Below are 16,642 nucleotides of genomic sequence, written 5' to 3'. Positions count from 1 at the left end.
GTGTGTGGACCAGTGTGTGGACCAGTATATGGACAGGTGTGTGGACAGGTGTGCTGAGAGCACACAGGTGCTCAGCTAGAGCTCAGAGGTGCTGCCTTTAAATTCTGCCCAACATTCCAGCATATGGCGTTGGCTCCAGAGGCAGGGGAGAGAAAAAGAATTATTTTGGGTGCTAGTTTCAGATGAGAAGTAATCGGGCACATCTCCTTTGGGTCACATAGCCCCCAACTAATAGAAGGTGGCTGGAAATGAGGGATACACAGGAATTTCTGATACAGTAATTTGCCATCGTTGTTGGGACTCCAACATTGCTGTTTCTCTCTCTTTGAGCCAAATGAGTTGTCTCAGGATATCTCAGAACTCCAAGGATCCCCCTTGGGCTCTTGGAAACTTCAGAGAGTCTGCGCTTACACTGAATGTCTCCATCATTCGCTGTTTCAGAGAACGTGAGAGAACTCTGGGAGAAGTCGCTTTCGACCCTCCCGTCTCAGTAACTAGAGGCTGGAGCACCCATCATCTCCGCTGGTTCTGCCGAAAGCTAGCGGTACCCGTGGAATGTTGTCTGATTCCCTCCCGCTGGTACTCGTTCGCCTTCAGGACATTGGGGGTCTGTGTTTGCTAGTTTTTAAAGCACCTAGGACGTGCCTTGTTCCCACCACCAGCGCTTTACAGACTGCCTGTTTCCTTTCCGGCTCCCTGCCTGTGTCTGGAACAGACAGGCACCGAGGAACCAATCAGGTTAGAACTGCTTGTCTCTCCAAAGGCAGTGATAATGAAAGCACTGGTGTTATTGAATTTTGCATGCAAATGGACGGAAATAGAAAACACTATCCTGAGTGAGGTAAGCCAGACCCAAAAGGAGGAACATGGGATGTACTCACTCATAATTGGTTTCTAGCCATAAATAAAGGACATTGAGCCTATAATTCGTGATCCTAGAAAAGCTAAATAAGAAGGTGAACCCAAAGAAAAACATATAGTCATCCTCCTGGATATTAACCTTCATCAGGCGATGAAAGGAGACAGAGACAGAGACAGAGACCCACATTGGAGCACCGGACTGAAACCCCAAGGTCCAAATCAGGAGCAGAAGGAGAGAGAGCACGAGCAAGGAACTCAGGACTGCGAGGGGTGCACCCACACACTGAGACAATGGGGATGTTCTATCGGGAACTCACCAAGGCCAGCTGGACTGGTTCTCAACTGTCTCGAAAAATTAAAAAAAAAAGCATGAGATAAAACCAGACTTGCTGAACATAGCGTACAATGAGGACTGCTGAGAAGTCAAGAACAATGGCACTGGGTTTTGATCCTACTGCACGTACTGGCTTTGCGGGAGCCTAGGCTGTTTGGATGCTCACCTTACTAGACCTGGAAGGAAGTGGGAGGTCCTTGGACTCCCCACAGGGCAGGGAACCCTGACTGCTCTTCTGATTGGGGGAGGGGGAGGGAAATGGAAGGCGGTGGCGGGGAAGAGACAGAAATCTTTAACAAATAAATAAATAATATAAATAAATAAATAATTGTAAACAGGGCTTTTAATTAAAGCAGCCTAGAACAAAGAATCTCAGACTCAAATATCAACTCAATACAGGGTGCGCAGACTCAAGGCACCGCGAACATGTGAGCATATGTCAGTATCTTCAACTACTGTTACTTAACGTGCGCTTTCTTCAGCCAGGTAGAGTTCATTGACTCTGAACTCTTGTGTCAGTTCTGGCTCATATTTTCGAGAAGGCTCCGTCTATCGCTTCTCTCCAGCCTTGATATCTGATGTCTAAGGACCATCTTTCAAACCCTTCCAACATCTCTGGGGTAAGCTTGGCTTTCTTCTGGGTGTTTGGCCTCCCATCCTTGTAGCCTGTAGAGAAAAACAAGCAGATTATAGTAAGGCGTGAGGTTTCCAGACGGTCTGTAGCTCATGACTGCTTTTCTTGGGCCTGTGGGAGGATATTCTTTTCTTGAATCCCTTTCTCATTCTCAATCTTTGTGAGTGTGATGATTTCAACAAGAATGGCCCTCATAGGCTCATATATTTGAATGCTTACTTACCAGGAAAAGGATTAGGAGGCCTGGTCTCGATAGAGGAAGTGTGTCACTGGGGTGGGCCCACAGCAGGCCCAGCGTCTGTCAGTCTGTCTCTCTGCTTACAGATCAGGTTGTAGAACTCTCGGCTACTTCCCTAACACAGTGTCTGCCTGTGTGTTGCCATGCTCTCTGCCATGATGACAACGGACTAATCTCAGAAGCTGTAGCAAGCCCCCAATTAAATGCTTTCTTTTATGGGAGTTGCCTTGGTCATGGTGTCTCTTCACAGCACTAGAACAGTGATGAAGACAGAAGGATTTATTATCACTAGTCTCTACAAAAAAATTTCCTTAGCAACCAGGGCCTTGATAAGGTTAAATTGTGAATTGACTCTTTGTGTCATATGACTTTGAAAAGCCTGCTCTTTAGTAGGTACAAACCAGGCCATGTGAGAACATGACTTCTGTAGTACTTTTAAGTAGAAGGCGACAGAGAGACACAAAGGGACTTCTGCCCGAGTCTCCCTGTGTGCTTAGCAAGATCCTGGGGTGTGTGAAAATAGAGACCTGGATCCACTTTCATTAAAGCAGGTGGAGGCCCTGGGGAACAAAATAGCAAATGTCACAATTATCCCAGAGCTTATCTGAGGGAACACACTCCCTGCATCATGTGTCCGTCATCCCGGGGCTCAGGCCACCTGTGAGCAGAGCCCTGTGGACCACACCGCCATCTGAGCTCTTTCCTTAGCAGTCAAGCCCAGCACTGCTCCCCATCCCTCCCTGGCACACCAATGTTCTCGCTCATTGAAAGGAAAGGAGTTGGAAAATGGAGTCCTCCACCCGTCCCTCTGGCCAGAAGGTCCAGAGTCAGGAAGACATACTTGCTGGGGTGTGCCAGGTTCTGATGGTTCTCATTCTCGGGTGAGGCCAACATGTTGTTTATTCCTGGATATGTGGGGAGGGCTCAGAGAAGCCGTTGGCATGAGTGGAGCGCTTCTGTATAACAAAGTCAAACCAAATTTGTTAATGAAGCTGCCTAATACTGCTCTTACCAATGGTGTCTAAATGATGCCACAGCAGCACTGAGGGGCGGCATAGAGAACACTTTACATATAAAGCTCGGTACCATTGATCCCTGGGAAAGCTGACTCCATTAATTTATTTATTAAGATGCTCAGTTTTCTCTCTGAAAAGCCTCCTTCCAGCTCCCACCACCGTGTTTTAGGAGAGGGGGTGACAGGGGTTCAGCCAGGGGAAGAACTTGGTGCCTTTTCCACTTAGAAGGGAAGCCCTATCCGCTCAGGCACCCCTCCCCTGTCCCTACCACCTTGTGCCAAAGCAAGCAGCCTGCCTCTGAGCTAGGCTGTTCCTAGGCTACCTTGGTCCCAGATGCTGATCATTTATTTCATTGCCTGTTCTTATGTTATTTGCCTATAATTTTATGGGGGGGGGGTAATGTTTATGTCCCATTTTACAGATGAGGACAGTGAGGCACAAAACGGACAAGGATTTCCCCGCGTGTTTGCTGGAGGCAGGTAGAAGCTGCCAGAGCTGAGCTCCATTCATGTTTGCTATGACTATCACCCCCTATGAGAATGTGCCAAATCCTGACTCATTTCCGCCTGGCCCAAATTTCTGGCTTTCTAACCAGATGACTGGGTGTGTGGAAAAAATAACAGGCAGGCTTGGGAGGGTCTGCAGAGTTGGGGGAGGTGCCGGTTATCTGTGAAACCAACCCATAAGCGGAAAAGGAACAGAAAATGGGCAGTCTGGATTGTGGCCTGCACTGTCAGCTTGCGTCCACAACAACACCAGGGGCTGAGGTTCCACAGGTGAAATTCAAGCACTGCTCGCTCACAGGGAGGCTGGAGCCCAGGATGGACGTGCCCACGGGCTGGGTTTCTGCTGAGGCTTCTCTTGTGGGCTGCAGACACAGCCTTCTGCCTGTCTCCTCATTAGGACTTTTCTCTGTGTGTACTCATACCTGGCATTCTTATGCCCACATTGCCTCTTTCTATAAAGGCAATTGTTGATCAAAGTCCCCATCCTCATGGTTTTATGTCGCCCTAATTACCCTCTTAGAGGTCCTCATGAAGACACAGCAGGGATGGGGCATCAGTATTCAAATGTTGGAGAGACTCGAGTGCCAACCTTTGTCCCAGCCCCAGCAGCTGCCCAGCAACAGGCGCAGTCCTAACCCAGGCATCAGTTCCCCTCTGCAAGGCCTGGGCTGTTTGTCTCTCCCTGGGAGCCACATCAACAGGAGACAGCTCCACTGAGAATTAAATAAAGGCCTTTTCCTGACTATTGCCGCAGACTCCTGCAGCTGCTCACAGCCCAACATTTACAGGCAATTTTCACTTCAGCTATAAAGCTTTTAAATTTAAAAGGCTCAGTGAGTGAGGCCACATTCTCCTCTCTTATCAGAGTTTCTTTCCATGAGAAAAGTGATTTAACAAAAGAAAAGGATCTTCGAGGGGCACGATGACGCACACCTTGGCAGAGACAGGTGGGTCTCTGAGTTTGAGGCCAGCCTGGTTTACAGAGCAAGGCCAGGGTACAATCTTGGGTATGGATCAAACTGAGGTTGACTATACCCACCCCTTCTCCATCTCCCTGACTCAATCTCGCAATTTCATTTGCATTTTTATGTATAACCCCTGAGCATTGGTCACAAATCCAGGTATATCTCATGAATACTTTGGTTATCTAAACTTAGAAGAAATACCCATTTTCTGGAGGTCAGAGTTATTCAGAAGAGGGGACCCCTGCACGTCTTCCTGTCTCATGGACATTCTGTTGCTCTCTCTTCCTTTATAGTCCATTCTCCAGAACATTCCTGGATCCTGGCTGAGCCCACCGAAGCAGTCCTGATAATACTAATAAGCTGATTTAGGAGAAGAGTTTAGCCCATTGGACCTCAGGGAGAGGCTGCGGCGGCGGCGGCGGTGGCTGCTCTTGGCAGGATAACAAGCTGCAGTAAGTCCCACGCTGCCACCGCCATGTTTGTGTTTTATATGTGGAAGGTGTTGATGATCATCCCTCGGGTAGAGCCAGCCTTTCCTCTGGCTGCAGAAAAGCTAAATCGGTAAATTACAATCTCAGAGCCTGTCCTACCTTTTAGAGTTACTGTGAGCTTGGGACAGGGGACATGGGTGACTTTTCATGCTCACTGGGGTCCTGGGGTCCCTGGTCAGTATTCTCCATAATATCTGGTGCCTGCTGAAATGTCAGTAATGAATTACCCTTTATTATTCTCCTAGTCCTCTCTCTCTCTCTCCCCCCACCCTCCATTCCTAGGGCTATTTTGAGGATTACATGAACTTGAAATCATCAGAACTGGGCATCTATGTGCCAATCCTGCAGCAGATGTTTTATATATACTATTCATATTTATGTTTTGAGCAAGCAGTCAGAACTGCCATCTGACAGGCCAAGAAACTGGGTTTGCCCACAGTCTAAGGTGTTAATAAATTTGCTCACAGTCAGCAAGTGTTAAGATTCTACTCCAGCCTTTCTAAATTCGAAAGCTCACTTTTTTTTCTCCCGTGTCACTATGTTATATAAAACATTGTACCACTCAGCACAAAATTAGTCTGTGCTGCAGTTACAAGTGACCCCTAAATCTTAATGGCCATAGCCACCAAGTGTGACTTCATCTTCCAGGCACTATGTGATCGACACGCTGCCCAGCCAGACTTGGGGCTCCGCTTCACGTTACCCTAGAACTCAGGCTTATGACATGCCAGGCTGCCACCAGTAAAGCGGTCTCTGTGCCGGAGGGAGAGGATGGTCGGAGCAGTCTAAAGCTAGCAAGGCACTGCCCTGGCCTTGGATTGAAATAGATCACTTCTACGGTAACTCAGTGACCTGAACATTACAGCGCTTTTCTGCACCAGGGGAGGAAGTACAGTCTCACAGACTGAGAACCCAACATTTCTGAGGAACAGTATTAAACCAGCCATGATTAGTTGATGCAAGGCTGGATACCCAGATACTCAATATATACTGTGTCACACCCCATTCCCTTCCTCATTAATGAACAGGTGATAAGACATAACGAACAGGCCCTTTCATTCTGTGTTCTTCTGAACTGCCCGGTCTTCACCAGCTCCCTTGCTAAATCAGAGGCTGCTGGAAGCAGACTGTGCTTAGACCGGGTTATTCTAGAGCCTAGATCTTCAATGGTTTAATGTCTCGCCATGTAGCGAGGACTTCTCATAGACACCCTACCACTGTTGCAGGTGATGGAATATTCATGTGTATGGCTCATGACACCTTCCCCCATGGCATCCAGTGGGGTTGGGGCTCCAAGCAGCCCTTGTCTGCCAGCTACAAAATTTCTCCCACACACAGAGGCATGCCAGATTGCAAGCGACTGGCCAGGGCATTATTATAGGATTCCATAGACTCTGTTCTAACGGATTAAAACGAGAACGATCGTCAATCATTTGAAAGACTCGGCAGTTTGTTATTAGGTAGCCACTTGCCTATGACACACCTCAAAACCGCTCCAGGCACGCAGCGTGTCAGGACACCGCCGTGGGAGAGCCACTGGTCGAGATGATGCCAGGGCTGCCGGTTGTGAAATGAAAACCAATGCCAATTAACTCATTGTTTCATCCATCTTGAGCCAAAGAATTGATTGGGGTTCTAGAACATCTTGTCCACAAATGAATTGTCCACAGTTCGCACAGCGGATCGGTTGGTGGTCTTGCCTCCCCCCCCCCTGTAGAGACACAGCCTGGGTGTCAGGAATGTGAGCCTCGCATCAGGTCTCAGAATCTGAGGCTGGAAGGAACCTCCATGGTTTGCACACATTCCTTTCATGTCACCAGCAAGGACCCGAAGGAGCAGCCAGGTTGCAAGATTCGCTAAAGGACTCGCGCAACACAACTGTGGGCTATTGTTTTAGGAACGAGGTCACCGCGGGCACGTCTTCAGCCACAGCATTTTTAACATGTTCGTCGCTATTTCAGAATCAAGATGCCCACTTGAATGGCATTGCGTACTTTCTAAAAGTAGACAAGAATTTGAGAAACACCCCGTGGTGCAATTGTTCATTGCTTAAACTCGCTGCTGACTCATTTGCCCTTCGCCACTTCACCAACCTCGGTGGTGGCTTTGGTATTCACTACCCCGCCCCCTCGGTCCCATTCTCCCTTGTCAGGCTGGGAATGAGGATGTAGTGACCTCACCTCCGGGAGTCCTCATTGGCTGGTGGGCAGGACTCTGAGGTGAGGTCCTTGAAGTGATGCCCTTGGCACTTGGGTAGGACTCCTGCCCTCCAGGCTGAAGTAAGTCACGTCACCCGGGCAGGAGACAGTTCAGGAACGAAAGGGGTCTGTGGCGACGTCACCTTTTTGATGAAGGTCAAACGAGCCCTCCAAACACAACTCTTCAGATGTTAGTGGGGGAAAGCTCATTCACAAGACCCTCTTGGATGAGGGTCTTCCATATTTCCCTTCTTCATTCGCTTGAACTCTCTTCCTCTTGAGCCGTCTTCCTTCTGAGACAGGCAATTTGGCTGTGTTCTCTTTAACCACCCTCCCCCTTCTCAAGTCCTGTTAAGAAGCCCTGATAGTCAATGCTTCAAGGGACGTGGGGAAAATGAGCTCCAGACTGGTTCTGTCTGCCCTGAGGTGGAGGCATTGTCAGTAGCCAAGAGCTAGGCTGAACGCTGTTGGTGCCCTGTCCGAATCTTTGGCAGTTGTTCATCCTCACAGGCCCAGGGCAGGAGCAGTCTTTGGCATGGGCAGAGGACTCTTGGGCTTGGGGCCAAAAGCCAGCCCTTTACCCTAGATAAGCACATGGAGTGGCCCCACCCCCAGAGAGTGTACCCCTTTCCTTCTTGTCTGGGTTAATGTAGCTTAGAGAAACACTTGGGGCATACGTGGGAATATGGAATTACAGGGTGACATTTTAGGACCTCCTTCCTCCCACGCACAACAAGTGGAAGGAAGGGAAGGACCTGCAGTATGAGGGTGGTGCCCTTTCCTGGAGACGGCGAATTGTTTAAAAGATATTGTGAGCCGGGCGGTGGTGGCACACGCCTTTAATCCCAGCACTCGGGAGGCAGAGGCAGGTGGATCTCTGTGAGTTCTAGGCCAGTCTGGTCTACAAGAGCTAGTTTCAGGACAGGAACCAAAAGCTACGGAGAAACCCTGTCTCGAAAAAAAAAGATATTGTGGAAGTCTGCCCCTTACTAGGCCTTTTCTCTACTGTCTTTACTACAAAGCCACACACACACACACACACACACACACACACACACACACGTGCATACACACATGCATATAAACACACATACACATACATGCACACACACATACACACACTCACACACGCATACATACACACATGCACATACATGCATATACACACACATACACACCATACATGCACATGCACACACATGCATATACACACGTGCATACACACGCACATACACACATACGCACACACTCATACACATGCACACACACAATCCGTTGTTCCTTTGAGGTCACTAAGCTCAGATTCTTTAGAAACTTTAGAAAAGGTCAAAGAATTTACAGCTGAAGAAGTTAAGACTTTAAGGGAAAGTAGAGTCAAGAACAAAAGTCAGGAATTCTATTATCCTTATAGTTTGTTTGGTTCAGGGAAGAACTCTCCAAATAAGGAATGTTTTAGGATGTGTCTGTCTTAGTCACTTTTCTTGAACTGGGACCTGAGAGGAAGCAGCTTCGAGTACCATCCTTCCAGTGCAAAGTGAAAAGTCTCTTTTGAGTTGCATTAATTTCTTTGGTAATTGCATGTGCTTTCACTGCACCCTTAGCTGCAGCTTTAGCTGTCCTTCTCTTCCTCTCCAACCTGTGTGCTTTTACACGTCTCTTAGCCATCTTTCTGCTCTCCTCCTATAAACCTGTGGAAGAGAAGTGGGCGGTCACCATGACACAGCCTGAGTGCTATATTGTCTCGACTTTTTCTCTGACAAGCACATTAGTCCATTGCCTTTGAATTCAGCCTTGCTCAAGTTCTCAGGGCAATAAGAATATAGCCTCATTATTTTGCCAGAATGTAACATCAAATGGCCTCTAGTTCCATTCCTGATAGTCCTTACCATCCTCTGAAACCCCATCAGTCAGAATTTTATTACCTATGTGTGCTGGCTAGTTTTATTTATGTCAACTTGACGCAAGCTGGAGTTATCTGAGAGGAGGGAACCTCAATTGAGAAAATGCCTGCCTAAAGACCAAGCTGTAGGCAAGCCTGTAAGGCATTTTCTTAATTAGTGATTGTGTCTGGTGTCATATCTGGGCTGGTGGTCCTGGGTGCTGTTAGAAAGCAGGTTGAGCAAACTCTGGGGAGCAAGTCAGTAGGCAGCACCCCTCCATGGCCCTGCTTCAGCTCCTGCCTCCAGGTTCCTGCCCCGTTTGAGTTCCTGTCCTGGCTTCCCTCAATGATGAACAGTGATGAGGAAGTGTAAGCCAAATAAACCGTTCCTCCCCAACTTCTTTGGTCATGGTGTTCCATCACAGCAGAAGAGACCTTGACTAGAACACTACATTTTCAGCAATGTTACTGGTCTTCCTCTTTCCCCCAGAATGGCTCTTTAAGCTCTGCTGTGCATTCTAGAGCTTTTTCTAGCTCGTTGCTCAAAGCTCTTCCAATTCCTCCCACAAACCGATGCCTAAAAGTCACACGGTCAGTCAGTCACAGCAACATGAAAACATGGCAGCAGGTACAGATCATATTCCGTCCACAGCGAGAAAACAGCATTGAATTCTGGTGCTCATATGGTCTCCTCATTTCTGTACTCAGCCCAGGAACCACACCTAGGGGGTGGTAGAACCCACATTCAGGATGGTTCTTCCCCACTCAGACAGATTTCTTTGGTCATTCAGGGTCTCCTTGCAGGGAATCCTGCTTAGACACACATTGGCTGGTGTCAGCAACATTCAGGGGACCTTGTTAAAAAGTCTCAGTGACCCTGTGATTCTTGCACACACAGCCAGAGTTGTGTCTTCTTGATGATTCTAAATGCCAATCAAGCTGGTAATCTCACTTAGCCATCACAGTGTGACATTCTGTTAGTGATGTGCACAGGCTACTGAGTGAATTAACCAGCCATCTCTGTGATTGAGGCAGCCGCTTCCCTGCAACCCAGCAGCACCAGGGATGCATGGGTGAAGATGTTCCCCGAAGAATTTTTTGCGATAGTGACAAATTAGAAAAAAAAATGAGTTCATTTTCTGTTACTTAAAAAAACAACAACAACAACAAAAAATACCCTAGGACTAATTTATAAAAAATACAGCTTTATTTAGCTTACAATTCTGGGAGGCTGGGGTATATAAAAACGTGTTTCTGACACCTGCTTGTCCCATGGTAAAGGTCTGAAATACACATTATATTGGTAAATTGTCACATTCTGTTGAGTTTCCTGAGAGTAGACTCTGGAGGCAAAGAGGCCTTCCATGGTCTCTTCAAACTCCTTAACTGGGGCCAGCCTGGCCCCCTGGTCCTGTGACAAAGAAAGCTGGAAATAACCAGCAGCCAGGAACATTGAAGGCACCATGTCCTTGGGAACAGCTGGGAGGTGAAGGGTTTGCAAGGGTCGAGAGACCCATGCATAGAAAGGAAGCTCAGTCAGGAGCTACAGCTGACTGCCTCAACTTCCCCAGTCAGTTTTTGCTGGATGTTGGAAGCCCCGAGCTGGTAATGCTGTCTTCATCTGCTCATCAGCCAGGCTACTCCAGCCACCTTCGCTAGATGATGAAAACCGCTGGCTTGACGATGTTCAGCTGCTGTCTCCATCTCTATGGTACTTGCTATCTTTTTCTTCCTAACTTTCTATATATTTAAAACACGGCCCTTGTAGATTATCCTCTGGACGGTCCAGAGCAGGGGCTTCCTCCTGCATCAGAGCCTGACAGAGCACACCTCCGGGTAAGAAAGAGCAAGCTAAGCAGAGAGCTCACTGCCCTGCCTGTTACTGTGCTTGTCTTGGTTTTGGTTTAGTGTTTATTTAACACGTCTGCGTGCGTGCACACATGGAGTGCGGCCATGCATGCCCCTGCATGCATGTGATGGGCAGAGGACAACCGAGGAAACTGGTTCTCTTCCAAGATGTAAGTTCCAAGGACCCAATCAGGCTGCCAGGCTTGGCAACCAGCATTCTTTCCTGCCAAGGCATCTCACTACCACTACCCCCCCTTTCATTCTTACCTATATGTTTATTTTCGTTTCTGTCTTTGGTTTCGTGTTACTGGGGATTAAAGCCAGGATCATTGACCTACATCTCTAGCCCTTGATTTTGTTTATTTTGAGGTAGCTCATGTTAAATTGCTATGGCGGTTTGAATAAGAGTGGCCTCCATAGACTCACGTATTTGAATCCTCAGTCACCAGGGACTGGAACTCTTTGATAGGATTAGAAGGATTAAGAGGTGTGACCTTGGAGGAAGGAGGAAGTGTATGGAGGAAGGGGTGGTGGCAAAGCTTGGGGTTTTGAAGTCTATTCCAGGCTCATTCTCAATCTGTTTTTCTGCCTGTGGATCAGGACGTAGCCTTCCATTTCTCCAGCACCGTGCCTTCTTCGTGCTTGCTACCATGCTCCCAGCTATGATGATAGCGAATTAAACCTCCGAAACTGTAAGCAACCCTCAGTCAAATGTTTGCTCTTATAAGAGCTGCTTTGGCCATGGAGTCTCTTCACAGCAATAGAACAGTGACTAAGACAGTTGTTAAGCCTGGCTTCAAACTTAGGGTCCTCTTGCCTGAGCTGATAGCTGGAATTACTCCTCCAAGTGAGAACTCATTTTTATAAGGAAGTCATTCTTGAACTAATCTATCAATCCATGAATGGATTAAGCCATTCATGAGCACGGTGGCCCCTGCCGAATGACCGGCACAATGGCAATCAAATTTCGACACGAGTTTCAGAAGGAACAAGCTGTGTCCAGACCGCGGCAAACGGAAATGTCATCGGGAGGTTAGGGCACGAACCGTGGTTTCCTTGTACTGTCCAGTTATTCAGAAGTTAAAATGAGTGTGCCTGGAAACACAATACTGGATTAAAAAAAAAACACATCAAGTTCTCAAGAGATAGGGTCACGGTGACATCACTTACGGGAAATAAAAAGCATTCAAAGTGTTGCTAGGTGTAATTTATGAGTAATAATGGGAGAGCGTGTGTGTCAGAAAAATACCCGCTGATTGCAGGACAGCGGCTGGATTTGGAGAGAGAAGGGGGCGCAAGGACTTCAGCGGTGTTTTTTTTTTTTTAGAATATGATTTAAATGCAGCAAAATGTAATAGCATCTGTCATTTCTTGGGGGTAGGTACAAAGCCATTGCTCTATTTCTCTTTGTATTTTGCCATAAGGTTGAAATACTTCAACAAGAGAGAACCTTCTTAGGACTGCCTTCCTTGGGTTTCCAATGAGTGCTCATATGTGTTTTTCTCTGCTGTAGAAATGGATGCCCAAGGGGGTTTCCACCCACCCCAGCCAATTATCCTATATCCTTCTGATCTCATGACTCATAGAAATTGACCCCATTTCCTTCATTCAGATGCAGGGTAAACATGAGAATACAGGAAGCTGGCTGCCCCAACCATGTCAACAGCTACAGGAGGCCCCAGTGCCTGAGTTCCAAGCCCCCCAGTTGCTCTTCTGCCCAGAGGAAAGTCCTACCTAGTTCTTTCTTTAGCTTCCTTCTTCCTCGTTCTCTCTCAGTGTTCTGCTATAATTGAGCTCCATAGGCATTCAACAGCTCCTGTTTCCATGGGCTCCTTTCTCACAATTCCGCGGAAGCTGAAGCCTGGACCGTGTGAGTGGAGGCTTCTTGTGATGTTTCTGGGTTCCACCTTCAGTTCTGAATGAAGGCACCAGGTGCTAGAAACTGTTGAAGAACACGCTCTCTGAAGACATTACAAAACAAACAAACAAACAAGTAAAAAACTAGGCACCAGACTGAAGCAGCTGCCAGTGTCCAGTATGATGCTGAGCTGAAGGTCCCTACTTTGAGAATCTCTGTTCCCAAAGACTGAGCCCTGGAGTCTGTTAATGATCCCACAGTGTTGACATAAAGGAGCTAAAAGAGGGACTTCTTGATCTTTCTGCAAGGGAGCCATGTCCTGGACCGCTAGCCTATCAGCTCTGTTCCCATCCTGAATGCCCCGACCACACCTCTAAAGAGCACACACAGTCTTCAAGATGGCTGTGCACCGACCCCAGGAACTCTTGGAATCAGGACAGAATCTGATCTGAGATGATTCCTAGCTGTCCAAGGCTTAGACTCTGGGAAGGAAAGAGGGAAGGAATGAGAAAGGAGGAGGAGGAGGGAGAAGGAAGAGAGAGGACAGGACAGGAAGGGAAGCGGGAGTCCAGAGCAGACGCTGTCTGATGGGTTTCCACTGTCTCTTCCCCAGGTCCTGCTGGGCTTTGCAGACTGAAGAGGGGAAGGGTTCACAGTGGGGCAGCTGAATGGAGCCGTGTTGGTGTGCAGGGTCATGTGTTGCTACCCTCGTGGAAAGTGATAACTCCAGCCACCTTTGATGTCTGCTCCAACTGCACTTCCAGGAGGCCCTTAGGTCTCTTCACTGCTACTAATTTCTCCAAGCCTCTTTCTCCCGGATTCCAGATCTCAGGTGCCTGCCTTCGATACCCACAAGCCTATCGGCGCCGAAACAGCTCCAATTCGCGTGTTAGCATGGGGCCCCTAGTTCTGCTTGCCTATGGGGGGGGGGGGGGCGGTGGTCTTGGGAGGGAGCAGGTGGTAGCTTAGATGCCCTACACACTCCTCTGATTATCCAGACGGTGAGGTCTGGAGGAGGAAGGTGATTGGCGCAAGGCCTCTTTATCTACATAGCCTGCAGGGCTCTTATGCCCATAAGGATCAGACCCCAGCCTTCAGCTTCCTGGGAGAGGGGGCACCCTGCCCAGGTGCCCAAGGAGCACATTGAACCTCTCCATTCTCCCTTTCCTTCTTGATTTCGCTTGGCCCCTTCTGTGCTACTCTGCTCGTTGCTTCTTCTCTGCAGGCGTGATGATCCATAGGTGGGGAGAGTCCCCCTCCCCTCCAGCTAGACAGCTGTCGCTCCCAGCTCCCTTTGACTCCAGGAGCTGCAGCGGAACAGCGCCCCCTGCCTTCTTCAGGTCTCTTCTACCCCTGCTCCCCAGAGGGTGGTCACGGTGTCCTGAGCAGCAAACCTCCATACACAGGTCGTCAAGCAGATCCCTCCCGTGCGCTAGGCCCAGAGTCGGGACCCACGGCCCTATAAGGGAAATGTCGTTACCTTGTTTTGTGGATGAGGAAAACTGAAGCGCCGAGAGGGTTAGCAGCTTTCCCAAGAAGCACACAGCTAGTCCTGGAAGACTGCGCTCTGACTCCAGATCTGAGGGACTCAGAAAGGCCAGGTTCCTCTCGCGTACTGGAAGCTGAAATCTTTTCTGAAAGATGCCTTTTAATGGGAACAGCTCCCGGAAGGAGCAGAACTGTGACTTGAGATACTCGACTGAAGAGCAAGTGGCAAATAGTTGTGGACTCAGAACCCATTTTGAGAGGTGATCTATCCCAGGTGAGGAGAAAGCAGTAAAGAACCTCACCAAAGGGCGCCTCACGCTCCCGCCCCGCTCCAGATCCTGGGCCCCTTGGGATGGGACTTTTGTTTTGTTTTCCTAATCTCCCTGGGGAGGGGGGTTGCGTGGAGGGGGAGCACGAGGACACGGACTGTGGTCCACTAGACTCACTCATAATGGAGGCTGTAGCGTGAACTACCCCGCGATGACCGCACGATGCCGCCCTTGAGCCACGTACATCGTTCCCACCCCCACGCTGGGGCTGGTGGCCTAGCAAACCTGCTTTGTTTGGGGTCCGAATTGGGAAGTCGGGAAGCACCAGGGCCGTTAGTCCTGAAAGGTGGCCCGTCGATGTCGTGCCTTCTTCGCTGATGTCTGTCTCCCAGTGTCAACTCAGCTCTCTTTCCTGAAGTGCCACAGCGCACTCCCAGCCCCTCAGGGTCCCTTGAATTCAGTGAGGTCCACGCTTCAGCTCACACGTCGCCTTAGTCTTGCCTCCTGTGACTTCTGCACAGGAACAGAACCTTCTGGGGCCTTTCTCAACATCTGTGGCTTTGTTGTCTACAAGATGAACATCATACTCTTCGCCTTGGGCTTCCCTCCACCCCGCGCCTAGGCATAGAGAGTAGAAAGATCCAGATAAGGAAAGGCAGGGACCCTAGCCTCCTCCAGGCCAGGAAGCACAGAAGTACTTGGGGATCTCTCAACCTCGGTGGGATGGGGAGGATGGGGATACCCGGGTGGTCACCGTTGACCTCCTGTAACCTCACCACAGATGCAGCGGCATCCCCAACTCCATAGAACTGGCCGGAGCCACCTGCAATTGTCATCCCCTCTTCTTACCCCTCTGGAGACTGAGGACCGGTGATTTTAAATCTTTCTATGTTATGTTGGTCCTCTGCTCTTTATCCCAACACGGCACTCACCTTTAGACAGTCCCGCTGGATCTGAACTCAGCCCTTGCCTATGGACCCCCCTCAATACACCCAAGAGTCCTCCTCTAAGAATGACAGATTTCCCTCAAGTCAGCCCCTTTTCTCCAGAGTATGCAAACCCCCTCCTCTTTCTAGAGGGCTCTGAATCAGTGGTAAGTAATGTTACCTTGGGCAGTCAAGGATTTTATCTGAAGGATTTTGTAGTGACTTACAGGAGGAAGGAGGTAGCAGCTACTCGAGCTAAGGACAGACAGACGCCAGGCACCTCACCCTGGGCTTCTGCTCATCATCTCGTCACACAGCTGCTGGGATCAGTCCGATCAACTGTGGCGTTTGTTCCTAGTGACAGGTCTCTCTGCCCAGAAGTCCAACAGCCAGGCCTGTCTTGAATGTCTACTTAATGTTGGGGAGGGGGTGGGGAGTGGTGAGATAGGGGTGGGGGAAAGAGGAGGCTGGACATATTGAGTGACAGTTCTGCCAGGAGTGCCCATGGTGGCCAGCAACATCCACCCAAGCGGCCTTCTCTAGCCTAGACTGAAGTCGCTCCCACTAAACAGTGTCTCCCTGGCAACAATTAAAGGTATGAGGTGACTAGGGTACAGGAAGCAGTGTTTCTCAGCCTGTGGGTCACAACCCCTTAGGGATTGCATATCAGATATCTTACATCTCAGATACTTACACTATAATTCATAATAGTAGCAAAATTACAGTTATGAAGCAGTAATGAAAATAATTCTATGGTTGGGGGTCACCACAACATGAGAAACTAAATTAAAAGGTCATAGCATTAGGAAGACTGAGAAGCACTGCCTTGGGACTAGACTTATGGTCACCCAGGGACACAAAGGTATGACAAGGAGGCCGTGAATTCACCTGGTGTTCTTGGGTTTGGTGTGACTCTCCTGGAGACCTCGGGGGGGGTCCCCCAGTAGACCATGCCGCCCGTAGATACTTTTTGGGGTAAGGGCTTCCTGACTACTGTTGAGAGAACAGCAAGCCCAGACCGCAAAAAGATCCAAAGGAGACAGCTTTAGAAGGTAGTGTTGCAGGGAGGTGCAGCCCCTCCCAAACAGGGCTTGCATCTGCAGATGGGTTCAAGGAAGCAGAGTCAGGACC

At 48.9% G+C, this 16,642-nt stretch overlaps 1 long non-coding RNA gene across 1 annotated transcript; it reads right to left on the bottom strand.

Moving 5' to 3' along the window:
• Positions 1-1,541: 1,541 nt before the first annotated feature.
• Positions 1,542-15,464, bottom strand: LOC142838205 (uncharacterized). Its single transcript, XR_012908523.1, has 3 exons — positions 14,309-15,464; positions 12,705-12,912; positions 1,542-1,861 (listed from the first exon to the last, which is right to left on the bottom strand). It is a non-coding gene; the product is annotated as an uncharacterized LOC142838205 (long non-coding RNA).
• Between the last annotated feature and the right edge of the window lie 1,178 nt (positions 15,465-16,642).

This window comes from Microtus pennsylvanicus, chromosome 19 (assembly GCF_037038515.1).
Source record: "Microtus pennsylvanicus isolate mMicPen1 chromosome 19, mMicPen1.hap1, whole genome shotgun sequence".
In the NCBI taxonomy this organism is placed as follows: Eukaryota; Metazoa; Chordata; class Mammalia; order Rodentia; family Cricetidae; genus Microtus; species Microtus pennsylvanicus.
This window is presented reverse-complemented; position numbering and strand designations above follow the sequence as displayed.